The sequence below is a fragment of the Scyliorhinus canicula genome, chromosome 5, assembly GCF_902713615.1.
Source record: "Scyliorhinus canicula chromosome 5, sScyCan1.1, whole genome shotgun sequence".
Classification (NCBI taxonomy): Eukaryota; Metazoa; Chordata; class Chondrichthyes; order Carcharhiniformes; family Scyliorhinidae; genus Scyliorhinus; species Scyliorhinus canicula.
This window is the reverse complement of record NC_052150.1, coordinates 100,883,674-100,896,988: the sequence shown is the minus strand read 5'-3', so window position 1 is coordinate 100,896,988 and position 13,315 is coordinate 100,883,674. Positions and strand designations below refer to the sequence as shown.

Below are 13,315 nucleotides of genomic sequence, written 5' to 3'. Positions count from 1 at the left end.
GTCGCCTCTCAGGATGCTTCTGATAAGAACAGCCTCTGCTCCACCCTCTGCATCTGACAGGTGAGCCTCATGCGACAGTTCAGGAGACTCTCAGCATGCTGGGGCCCTCACAGGCTCAGGCAACCAGAGAACAGCCACAAAGGGGAATAAGCATTAGCAGCCTTTCTGTATCAAAGTTGGCGATGAGGGGAGAGCACTACACCATAGCACATGGAAACAATTTTAAAAACATCGCTTTAGTCAGCAATGGGTTTACATGCATGATTGTTCAGGACCGAGAGTTAGGAAAATTACTAATTCATTATGTTATTACATAATTGTTCTTTTCACTTGCTACAGCTACATTTGTGTTTTGTGTGTGTGCTCTGATGGTTTTGATATGAAATGACGGCATGTTGTCAAGGGATTGTGTACCTAAGTGGCTGATCAGCCCTCACATTAGTAAAAGCAATGGGAGCCCTAGTGTTCATGTGTGAGAGCAACAAGGAAAATGTAAGTACAGCCAAGATGTTATATTGAACAAATGACACAGAGCTATTGGAATCTTCACTGTATTAAAGAATCTCACATCTCTCGGACATCAAAAGCATCCTACTTTTGGCTGGCTTGCATAGCTCACCATCCATCCTCATCATCACACTCATCCTCAGAGGATGTGACTCTTTCCATCAGATCCTTCACTGCCAGGGCTTCCTTACTGGAGAGCCAGGGCTATGAAAGACACAGCAGGCCATGACCATGAGTAAGAATCTAGTAAAAACATATTGTGGACACCACCTGATCCTCCAAAGTTCATCTTGAACAGTCAAATGGTCTGCTCAGTTATGGCCCTGGTGGTTGCATGGCTAATTATTATATTTTCTCTTAGATTCTGTGTGTGGGTTTCTCACTGGGGTCATTCACCATTTCTTGGGAGAGGGCCCTTTATCTCGCTGAATGCAGCCATCCAAAGATTGCTGGTTACTGAAGTTCTCTGGCATATGGTAGTACCGAAGTATGTATGTATGTGACTGCTCCTGGATAGCATGCACAAGACCTCAATATCTTCTGTCTATGATCACACAAAATCTGCACATTAAACATTCCAGTGGATAAATACCCCTGCTCTCCAGATGGAGTTTTTATTGCCACCTGTGTGCAATCACTGATCCCTTATGCCTTTTGGAGATTCAGCCATGGCTGCAAAGCTTTGTATTCTTTCTTAAGGTAAAAGTAAATTACTGCAGATGCTGGTCGCTCTGATTATTTCTGCTTGACTGACATTGTCACTGGTAAATGAAACAAACCCATTAGCACGCCTGAACATGGTATCTGTAAAAACCTTTATATAAATATGGGTTGAAGACTACAAAATTCTGTAAGGCTTTTATATGATGCCTGGAATGATCATGTCCAAAATAATTTAGGGTTCCAGCTACTCCTCATGGTACAGGTATAAGGTGGTCACCCGACAGTAAGTCCCTTGAGAGATGCAGTCTTTGGAGCCAATGTCGATTGGACATCTGGAGGTATGTCATCCTCCTGCTTGATGTTGCTGTCTGTCCTCTGCAGCCCCTTGTGTAGCAGCAGGTTGCACACCTTGCTGTACCATAGGGCACACCTGTCTTTGACCAGCTGCCCTCCTTTTTCTCCTCTTCTCCAGAGAATGTTAGGATCCCAGGTGAGAACCAAATTATTTGCAATTTGTAAAGCCGTGAGAAAAGGTGACTGCACAGGAGTGATAACGTGACCAATAGATACCTTTTATGTTAAAACAAAATTTAATTGAAACAAAGAACTAATCACATTAACAACAAAGAAATAGCTTTACAGTTAATAGTTCTTAAATCAAAGGAACTCTAACTTGCTTCCTAAATCTGTCCCTAAATATTCCAATTATGCAAGCCAATATAGTTTAAATACTGCTATAAATAAAGTTAACAATCAGGTTTTACTTGTTTTTCTCTGTGCAGATTCCTTGCAGAGAACCTTTCTGGTGCAAAGTGAAGACAATTCTTGTCAGATTAAAGCCCTTTGGCAAACTGAAACAACAGACAGACCTTCCTCCTCTTGTTAATTACATCATCTGTATCCAACGCAGACATTATCTATACACCAGGGGCCTCCAAACCAAAATAATATTCTATTAGCCAGCTATCTGTAAACAATTAAATGGTTTTCCAATTGATCAACAGATCACCCCCCCCCCCCCTCCAAAATCAAGGATTATCTCACTTTTGCGGCACCTTACTCATAGCTTTAACAGACATACTGGCTGTGGGCATCTTAATTAATCTTAAACCTGTCTTTTAATAGCATCACTGCAACAAGTATGAAATGTAAAATAAAACAATTTCTTACATCCATCACAAGGAGGAGTCTCATACAGAATGAACAGATCCCATGGGGGTCAGCAATCTAAAGGTCTAGTGTTGGAGGATGCACAAAGTTGATTGTAGCACTTCTGTATGCCACCTTTCCTGAGAAAATGACCTAGTGCCGGTCATAGTTGAAAACTATGAAAGATAAACGGTAAACTGTAATTAAACTCTCAATCTTCAGCATTAGAGTTTTTGTTGACTGCAGATACAGTCCCGTTTTCAGACTTTCTATCTGCCCTTCCAGCACATCAGGATATCTGGCGCGATTTTCACATGTACCCACCAAAATATAGTATGGGTAACATAAAATGCTCAGGTAATGATCCTGGGACCTGTGTTCGAATCACACCACGGCAGGTGCTGAAATTTAAACTCAATAAAATCTAATGATGGCCATTGTCGTAAAAACCCAGCTGGTTCACTTGTGTCAAGGTTTGGAGAGCTGCCTCACAGACTGGTCAAGCAACAGCCTGACATAGTCATATTCACAAAATCATACCTTACAGACAATGTCCCAGATGCCATTGTCACCATTCCTGGGTATGTCACAAAAGAAGTCCTGAAAGGCATGAGGCGGATTTCTCCGCTCCCCACGTGGTGTGGGAGAATCGTGGGAGGGCCTCCCAACATTTTTTACACTCCCCTGGCACCCCCAGTGACTCTCTCTCTCTCCCCCCCACCCCCCCACCCCCCCACACCCCAGGCTCGGAAAAAATCGCCGCTCGCCGTTTCTCATGCCGAACGGCAAATCTCCGAGCCCGATGGGCCGAGCGGCCGGCCCTTCACGCCCGTTTCACCATGGCAGCAACCACACCTGGTCGCTGCATTCGTGAAACAGGCGCCAGATGCCCGTTTGGGGTGTCTAGGGGCCTGATTAGGACGGGAGCACCGCGACTGTGCTCGGGAGGGGACAGGCCCGCGATCAGTGCCCACCGATCGTCGGGCCAGCGTCCAAAACGGACGCACACTTTCCCCTCCGCCGCCTGGCAAGATCAAGCCACCACGTTTTGCCGGGCAGCGGTGGAGAAAGACGGCACCGCGCATGCGCGGGTTTGTGCCGTCTGTGCGCTGATGTCATCCGCGCATGCGCAGGTTGGAACCGGCAACCCGCGCATGCACGGATGACATCAGATAAGTGCCGTTTCTGCGTCATTTTCGGCGCGACAAAGTGCCGGAAACGACGGGGGCCCGCTCCTAGCCCCCGGGTGGGGGTGAATTAGGTGCGGGGAGTGGGCCCCGAGGCCATCGTGAAGCTCGGCCGATTTCACGACGGCGTCGGAAGCCTCTCCCGGCCCCCTATTCTCCCCTACCTGGGGGGGGGAATAGGCGAGCCGTACCGGGAAACTCGGCGGCCGGGCCTTGTCCCTGGCTTCAAGGCCCGGCGCGCCAAGAATGACGCTGCCGCCGTGCCTAATGACGGTTGCCGTCTTTCCCCTCAGCCAGACGTTGCGGCTTGATGTTGCGGGGCGGCGGAGGCGAAAGACTGCGTCCCCTTGAGACGCCGGCCCGATGATGAGTGGGCACCGATCACGGGCCAGTCCCCTCCCGAGCACGGTCGTGGTGTTCAATCCCCGATCCGCCCCCCCTAGGCCCCACACTTACCTGGCGCGCCATGTTCACGACGGCAGCGACCAGGTGTGGTTGCCACCGTCGTGAACAGGTCGGGAACGGCAGGCCGCTCGGCCCATCCAGGTCGGAGAATCACGGGCCACCGTGAACAAGCGCCGGAATGTGGCATTCCTAAAAATGAGGTGTCAACCTGGTGAAGCCACAACACAGGACTTGTGTGCCAAACAGTTTAAGCAGCAAGTGATCGACAGAGTGACTGTCATTTTAATAATAATAATAGTAATCTTTATTATTGTCACAAGTAGGCTTACATTAACATTGCAATGAAGTTACTGCAAAAATTCTTTAGCCGCTTGACATCAAGGCAGCATTTAGCTAAGTATGGCATCAAGGAACCCTAATGAAACAATGAGAATCATAGGGAAAACTCTCCACTGATTGGAACCATTCCTGGCACAAAGGAAGATGGTTGTGGTGGATGGAGGTCAATCATCTCAGTTCCAGGACATCACCGCAGGAGTTCCTCAGGGTCGTGTCTTAGGCCCAACCATCTTCAGCTGCTTCATCAATGAACTTCCTTCCATCATAAGGTCAGAAGTTGGGATGTTCGCAGATGACTGCACAATGTTTTGGCACCATTTGCAACTCCTCAGGTAATGAAGCAGTCCGGGTCCAAATGCTGCAAGACCTGGACAATATCATGGAACTTCATCCCTAACAGCACTGTGGGTGTACCCAAATCTCTGCAGCGGTTCAAGAAGGCAGCTCATCATCACCTTCTCAAAGGACCCCAGTGATGGGCAATAAATGCAGACCTAACCAGTGATGCCCAAACCCCATAAATGAATTTTTAAAAGGTCACCTTTCATGAAAAACTCCATGAATGATTTAATGCTGAAAAAAAATTAGTTATGTTTTTGCTTCTATCCATGCGATTTTAGGTCATACATCATTGGAGTTATTGTTAACAATTGATTATTCCATCTTTTCTCCCACGGTCCACTTTTAAAGGGTTTGATGTAAGCTTTCTCAGTTCAAGATGGGTAGGCTAAACTTATAAACTCCCTGTGGCTACTGCGCAGTGTTTCTTTTCTTGGTTTAATGTCTTCCAAGAATAGACAAAGTGCAGGAGTTTCCTGTGCAGCAGGAAAGAATCCTAGAAATTGTAGTTTCAGGGCATTTTACAAACAAGGATAGTTGCGCATCAGTAAAATGTATCTACCAACAAGAATGGTACAAATTCAATTTGTTAAGTTGTTAATGTATTTCTACTTCAATAGATAATATTTTACAGATGATTATGCTTTTTCAAAGGTTAATGTTATATTTTTGGATCTTAGTCGGATTTGTACTTGTAATCTTCATAAAGGACTATTCCCAGAAGCAGCCCTCACGATGAACCACTGTGCAACCCTACATGGACAATATCTGTCATACAGCATTGCCCAGATTTCAAATGAAATCTTTGTTACTATATTTAGATGACTGCATATGATGCAAGTCCTTTCATGATCTCTAGACTTCGTAAATCATTCTGTCATCCCACAGTCTCGGTCCTAAACTACAACACAGGTCAATTAAAAATAACAGACAAGCAACAGCAATAGGCAATAAAGTAAATTACAGGTTTCCAGAACTTTCTCCCTCTTGAATACTAAAATGATAAAGAAAGTGCCACTTTTCTATTTTTTGCAGTAATGCCAGATCTGAGTTAACTGTTACCTTACTTACTTATGGGGTTGTTGGATCAACAAGGGGAAATTTCCTCTTGCTACAGACCTTGGGAACGGTAGCACCGTGGTTAACACTGTTGCTTCACAGCGCCAGGATCCCAGGTTTGATTCTCGATTTGGGTCACTGTCTTTGTGGAGTTTGCACGTTCTCCCTGTGTCTGCGTGGGTTTCCTCTGGGTGTTCCGGTTTCCTCCCACAAGTCCCAAAAGAGATGTGCTGCTAGGTAAATTGGACATTCTGATTTCTCCCTCTGTGTACGTGCTATGGGCAGCACGGTAGCACGGTGGTTAGCATAAATGCTTCACAGCTCCAGGGTCCCAGGTTCGATTCCCGGCTGGGTCACTGTCTGTGCGGAGTCTGCACGTCCTCCCCGTGTGTGCGTGGGTTTCCTCCGGGTGCTCCGGTTTCTCCCACAATCCAAAGATGTGCGGGTTAGGTGGATTGGCCATGCTAAATTGCCCGTAGTGTCCTAAAATGTAAGGTTAAGGTGGGGTTGTTGGGTTACGGGTATGGGGTGGATACGTGGGTTTGAGTAGGGTGATCATTGCTCGGCACAACATCGAGGGCCGAAGGGCCTGTTCTGTGCTGTACTGTTCTGTGTTCTGTGTTCTGTGTTCTGTGTACTTGAACAGGCGCCAGAATGTGGCGACTGTGGGTTTTCCACATTAAATTCATTGTGGTGTTAACGTAAGCCTATTTGTGACAATAAAGATTATTATAGAAGCCAGAGACATAGGCCAGCTGACCTGCCTTCTTGTCACCAGAACCCTGGGCTATTTTGATGGCTACTCACCATTAGCATTCATCAGGCAGAATAGGAGTCTTCACAAGAAGCCCACCAGACCAGAGGCCACAATATTGAATGGACTGGCTGACCTTGAACAAGAAGAGGATAAATCTTTGTCTTTATTAGCCCAGGCATAAAATATAACAGCAGGGAGGTTATGATGGAGCTGTATAAAACACTTGTTTGGCTGCAGCTAAAGTACTGTGTGCAGTTTTGGTCGCCACACTATAGGGAGAACGTGATTGGATGTTTCCTGGGCCTGAGAGTTTCAGGGATGAATAAAAGCTGGGGTTTTCTCCTTAGATCAGAGAAGGCTAAGGGGCGACCTGACCGAGGTGTACAAAATTATGAGAGACATAGATAGGGTAGATTGGAATGTATTTTTATCATTATAGAAGTAAAGGGCAGGACATTGAGAGGAGGTTTGAGGAAAACCTTTTTCAGCCAGAGGGTGGGAATCTGGAGCTCACTGCCTGAAAATGTGGTCACGGCAGGAACCCTCACAACTTTTGAGAAGCATTTAGATGAGCGCTTGAAATGCCATAACATACAAGGCTATGGACCAAGAGCTGGAATATTGGATTAGAATCAATCGGTGCTAGATGGCTGGTGCAGCCACAATGGGCCAAAGGGCCTCTTTTTGTGTTGTAAAACTCTATGAGCGAATTTGAATTAATGGGCTGAGTAGTGGGGAGGTGTTGGTGGCGGGAGGGAGAGCGGTAATGTGGCGAGGCAGTGGCTGAGGTTGGCTTTCTGGAGCTCTGAGGATCCTGTTCCAACTAGTACTGCCCTAAAATGGCAAACACCATCCTATTTACATTTTAGGGTGCTAATTTACAAATCAGAAAGTTTATCACTTGATGAAGGCAGGTGCTCTGGATGCTCAAGAACAGGCCTGGGACAATTCCAATGGACAGAGAAACAGGAAGACTAGGTGGCAGGGCATTTTCCACCATTTTCCACTAGACAGGTGGCCTTAAGATCACCCCCGAGGGTCAGCAAGGTCTTATCGCTGTGGTCTCAGAAGGAATGATGAACTGAAGAAAGATTAGCTGAGTAGAGGGAAAATGGTAGGGTTTGCACCCAACAGTTTCTGATTAACTATGCACTAATAAAGGCTTTGCAAATGGTATTGACCCAAGAAGATTTCTCCATACTTCCCACCCCATCAACCGGAGTATAGGAAACCAAATATGTTCCACAATAAATTGGCATCAGGACAAATAGCTGTGGATATGGAAAATAATTCTACCACTTCTTGAAGTAAAAATTTGGTATATAATTTGGTTGGAGTCATTCCTCTCCCAAGATGGTTGTACTTTTTGGAGGCCAATCATCTCAGCCCAGGGCATTGCTGTATGAGTTCCTCAGAACAGTGTTCTAGGCCTAACCTGCTTCATCAATGACTTTCCCTCCATCATAAGGTTAAAAATGGGAGGCGGGATTCTCCATTGCCCGACTGCAAAATAGTTTTCGGCAATCGGGCGGAGAATGGCCTCTGACGCTGAAATTGGGGCCAGCAGCGGTTTGACGCCGGTGAGCCATGCTCCGCCCCCTCCGAAATGGCATCATCGTGATTTTCGCTGCACATAGTCACAATGCTGTTGGCGCCTCATCGGCCGGCCCACTCGTGATGCTCCACCCCCAATGCCCCGTGTTCCCGATGGCGGGACCACGTGTTGTCACACAAATCATGAACCCGGAGTGGCAACTGCGGGATCCGTGCCGCTGGCTGGGGTGCTTCCGCGAGGGCTGGGGGGACTGGTGGGGGGTGACCAGGGGGTGGCCAGGAGGTGGGCTGTGGGGTTGCGGATGGCGAGTTAGGTCCGTGCACATGTTGTATGGCGCAACCGCTGCAGGTCGTATGCCATGCACATGCGCGGCCAGGGACCCGGCCATTCTCCGGCCATTTTCAGCGTGGGAGGCAGGAGTTCCAGTCGGCACCAGTGCTAGCCCCTCACCGGTACCGGAATCGGTGAGGGTTTTGCGCCGATGTCCTTCCGCAGATCTCCGTTTGAGCAGGCACTTAGCCACAGAAACAGAGAATCCAGCCTAGGATATCCACTGATAATTGCACAACGGTCAGCACCATTTGCCACTTCTCAGGTACTAAACTAGTCCTTACCTGCCAACAACTAGACCTGGACAACATTCAGGCTTGTGCTGACAGGTGGCAAGTAACATTTGTGCCACACAAGTGCCAGGCAATGACCATCTCCAACAACAGAGAATCTAACCATTTCCCTTCATGTTCCACAGTATTACCATCTCTGAATGCTCCACCAATAGTTGGGGGTTACCATTGATCAACAACTTAACTGGACCAGCCATACTACTACTGTGACTGCAAGAACAAGGCTAGGGACTGGGAAGCCTGCAGCAAGTACCTCACATCCTGACTATCCAAAACCAGTCCTCACCAGGCTAAATCGCTGGCTTTTAAAGCAGACCAAGCAGGCCAGCAGCACGGTTCGATTCCCGTACCAGCCTCCCTGGACAGGCGCTGGAATGTGGCGACTAGGGGCTTTTCACAGTAACTTAATTGAAGTCTACTCGTGACAATAAATGATTTTCATTTTCATCTACTGGACACAAGTGTGATGGAATATCTTTCATTTGCTTGGATGAGTACAGCTCCAGTAATACTCAGAAGCTCAACACCTTCCAGGACAAAATGGCCTTTTTGTTTGACACCCCATCTGCTACCTTGAACATCCATTCTGATGCACAGTAGGGTGTTTTGGAACTAGATTGCCATTAATTCATTGCCACTGGGTTGAATATTGGAACTCATTCCCTAAAAACGCCATAGGTATACCGACACTACACGGTCTACAGCGGTCACGAAGACTGCTTACCATCATCTTCACAACAGCTAGAAAAGAGCAGCAAATGTTGATCTTGTCAGCAATATTCAAATTCCACGGACCAATGAAATAAAATACTAAAACAAAATTATCTACTCAGTGCAAGATGTTCCTGAACTTCCTTCTGATGGAAGACAACTGCTTCACTTGTGCGTTTCCAGGAATTTAATCTTGATTTGATGAGATTTTGAGACAAAGCCAACATTCTGAGAGGAGCTTCAAAATTAAGGCAGTAGATTAAGCAGCAGACGTGAAGAGAGTAGATGAAGTAAAGATCTAACCTTCACAGTTTTGTTTCAGATTTCCAGTAGTTTATTTTTCCATTTTACTCAGGTAACTTCTGTGTTTTGCAACCAAAATTTGCATATGAATAATAAGACCATAAGACCATAAGACATAGGAGTGGAAGTAAGGCCATTCGGCCCATCGAGTCCACTCCACCATTCAATCATGGTTGATTTCAACTCCATTTACCCGCTCTCTCCCCATAGCCCTTAATTCCTCGAGAAATCAAGAATTTATCAATTTCTGTCTTAAAGACACTCAATGTCCCGGCCTCCACCACCCTCTGTGGCAATGAATTCCACAGACCTACCACTCTCTGGCTGAAGAAATTTCTCCTCATCTCTGTTCTAAAGTGACTCCCTTTTATTCTAAGGCTGTGCCCCCGCGTCCTAGTCTCCCCTGCTAATGGAAACAACTTCCCTACGTCCATCCTATCCAAGCCATTCATTATCTTGTACGTTTCTATTAGATCTCCCCTCAACCTCCTAAACTCCAATGAATATAATCCCACGATCCTCAGACGTTCATCGTCATCTGAAGTGACTATTTGCATACCAAATCATAGAGTCACTGAAGCGAGGAAAAGAAGCAATAATTTCCATAATCAAAGTCATCAGTTATAACTCATGAATATCGATATCGAAAACTGCAGGGATGATTTTAATGTGCCGTGTACATTGCGCATTTGGGGCACCTGCTAATGTCAGGAATAGCAGGCCTGAAACATTTTAACGCTCAGTCCTTTGTTAGTCTTGGCCAGTTGTAGCCACTGTTATAATGCAGGAAATAGTGCCTGGAAATTTGGGCACAGCATGATCCCAGTGGGACTCTCGCTACACATGGAAAACAACCACAGAATTTTCAGTGTAATAAAGGTGTGTGAATGGATGTAGGTCAGTTTGCTGGCACCACCTTACCACTGAGCCATTTTGGTGGAGGCCTGTTATGGGGTGAACCTGCTACCCATCCACAAGTGACAGGTAGCTTGCTGAGATAATTTAAAAGCCAATTAAAGCTAATTATCAGAGGCTGACTGGAATTTTCCAAATGTTTTTTCCCCCCCTTTCAGTGCAGCATCAGGAGCGGGGCAGTTGCCTGGGGCACCCTCCCTGCAACATACCTGGGATGCAGCATTCCAGGATGCTTTTGAGGCCACCTCACCATTACCCTACCTGACCGCCTTCCCACCCGCTTTATGATTATAGGCAAAAAGGACTCATATCAGCCCTACAGCTTCAAGAGCCACCATCCTTAATTGGATGACAACTGAGCCCTCTGGCCACTGATTGGCCAATTCATGCTTAATCACTGTCATGTGACTGCTGCCGACGCTGTGTAAATTTGGCACAATAGCACAGTAGTTAACACAGTTGCTTCACAGCTCCAGGGTCCCAGGTTTGATTCCCGGCTTGGGTCACTGTCTGTGCGGAGTCTGCACGATCTCCCCGTGTGTGTGTGGGCTTCCTTCGGGTGCTCCGGTTTCCTCCTACAGTACAAAGATGTGCGGGTTAGGTGGATTGGCTATGCTAAATTTCCCTTGGTGTCATAAAAGGTTAAGTGGGGTTACTGGGTAAAGAGGATAGGGTGGAAACGTGAGCTTGAGTAGAGTGCTCTTTCCAAGGGCCGGTGCAGACTCGATGGGCCAAATGGCCTACTTCTGCACTTTAAATTCTATAATTCTGTGATTTGACCCCAACGTTGAGGGTCATGACACAAAATACAATGTCCTGGCTCCAGACTTCCGAGAAAAGCAGTTAGAAACAATTTTATTTGTGAGTTATATGAAGAGATGATTAAGAAAGACAGTTAAAAAAGACCACTAATTTCTGAAAGCAGTGGCTGAAAGAATCCCCATTGGTGACCCAACTTCGAAAACAGCAGGCCATGGATTATCCAAGATACAACAGAACCCCGTTAAAAGCCAAAATTGTCTTAAATGTTTGGGTCCAAGGAGACAAGGGGAGGGATAGGCCTTGACAAATGAAGGTGGGCTCAGAAATGTATGGAAAGTTAAACATCCTCAAATTAACAGTAGATCAAGATTCTAACATCATCCACCTTCTTCTGGGTTTCTGCGGGGTACGGTTGAAGCCGAGCAGGGAACCTCTGTGGATATTTTGGGTAAATTATTAAAGCAATTTGAAACCCATTGAAGAACTATTTAAACCCCCATTTTTGGGTGTCTTAGCCTGGGCACCTGTTGCCCAACTGCCAGCTATCTGTAAGGAACAAGAATGCAAATGTATACTGGGAAGAGTTTCTTCAGTGAAAGTGGCAAGTTGGGAAAGCTTTGATTAATTATAGCGAAGAGCTCCAGCCATAGCCAGAAGAAAGGCTAAATTACTTCTATTCTCTGCTTTCACTGCTACCAACTTCTTTGAAAGCACTTCACCTGTCCTACGCTTCACTCACTTTCAACTGAACTTTCCATTTGCCAGCCTTCACCATAGCATGGGAGCAATTTATACAGCTCCATATACGACCTCTGAAAAGGGCCAAGAGTAGAATCATAGAATTTACATTGCATAAGGCGGCCATTCGGCCCATTAAGTCTACACCGGCCCTTGATAGAGCACTCTGATTAAGCCCACACCTCCACCCTATCTCCGTGACCTAAATGCTATTGAGGGGGCAGTTAAGAATTCACCACATTGCTGTGGATCTGGAGTGACCTGTAGGCCGGACAAGGTAAGGATGGCAGATTTCTTCTCTAAGGTACATTAGTGAACCAGAGTTTTTTTATAACAATCAACAATGGTTTCATGGTCATCGTTAGACTTCTAATTCCAAATGTATTTTATTGAATTCAAATTTCACCATCTGCAGTGGCGAGATTTGAACCTGGGTCCCCGGAGCATTACTCTGGGTCTCTGGTTTACTAGTCCAGTGACAATATCACTACGCCACCACCTCCTTCGCATTTAACGAGCATTTAAAATGGTTTGTGCAGAGAGGAATGAAGGGCATGATTTGCAGTTCGACTGTGAGGCAGGGTGCAAGAAGGCAATTGGATGAGTGAGTGTGTGTTGAGCAGACAGGGGTATGAGGAATGAGTGGCTGTAAGGTATGTTGTCCTGAGAAGTATTTTTTCAGGAAAATGCATTGGTAATTCAATGTGTGGGGCTTAGCATCTGTAAGTGTTATTCACCTTTTCCATCCTCCTGAAGTTCTGGGGTCCCTTGGAGCACGGTCTCCAGGTTTGATTGGCCACGCCCCTGCTGCTGATTTCCCCAGTTACTTCCATACCTGCTTGGTTGAATAGGTTGCCTTTTTCCTCCCAATCTTGGGAGAGCTCACTGCACTGCAGCCCCTCAGTTCCCACATTGGGGCCTCCAGATTAGATCAAAAGACCAAGGGAGCAGCCTTCCCAAGCATCTTCTCCATTGCTGGGATTGCTTCTGTCTCAAAATCCCAAGTATGGGTGAGCCAATGTGACTCATGCTGTGGTCCCTTTAATTAGAAATCCTTCCTGTGACAGAATGGATATGTTATCCCACCCACCTTTCCTGGTTGGCCAGGCAACCCAGAAGTGGGGCTCTCCTGATTATGCCCGTTCACTTCCAGATCAGTTTTGCAACTCAAAAATAATCCCGTCATTCTGACAGGAACTACATCCAGAGGTTTCCACCCTACAACTTGTAGAAGCGTAGTCTGACAAAATGTTTGACTGAACCAAAAAAGGAGAAACAGCAGAGTGACTAAAAATTAGTCAAC

The 13,315-nt window shown here is 46.3% G+C and overlaps 1 protein-coding gene across 1 annotated transcript in view; it reads left to right on the top strand.

The window, feature by feature from the left end:
• The window catches only part of LOC119966162 (histone deacetylase 9-like), a 1,160,486-nt gene that overhangs the window by 1,102,344 nt on the left and 44,827 nt on the right, over window positions 1–13,315 (top strand). The gene's annotated exons all lie outside the window — the stretch shown is intronic.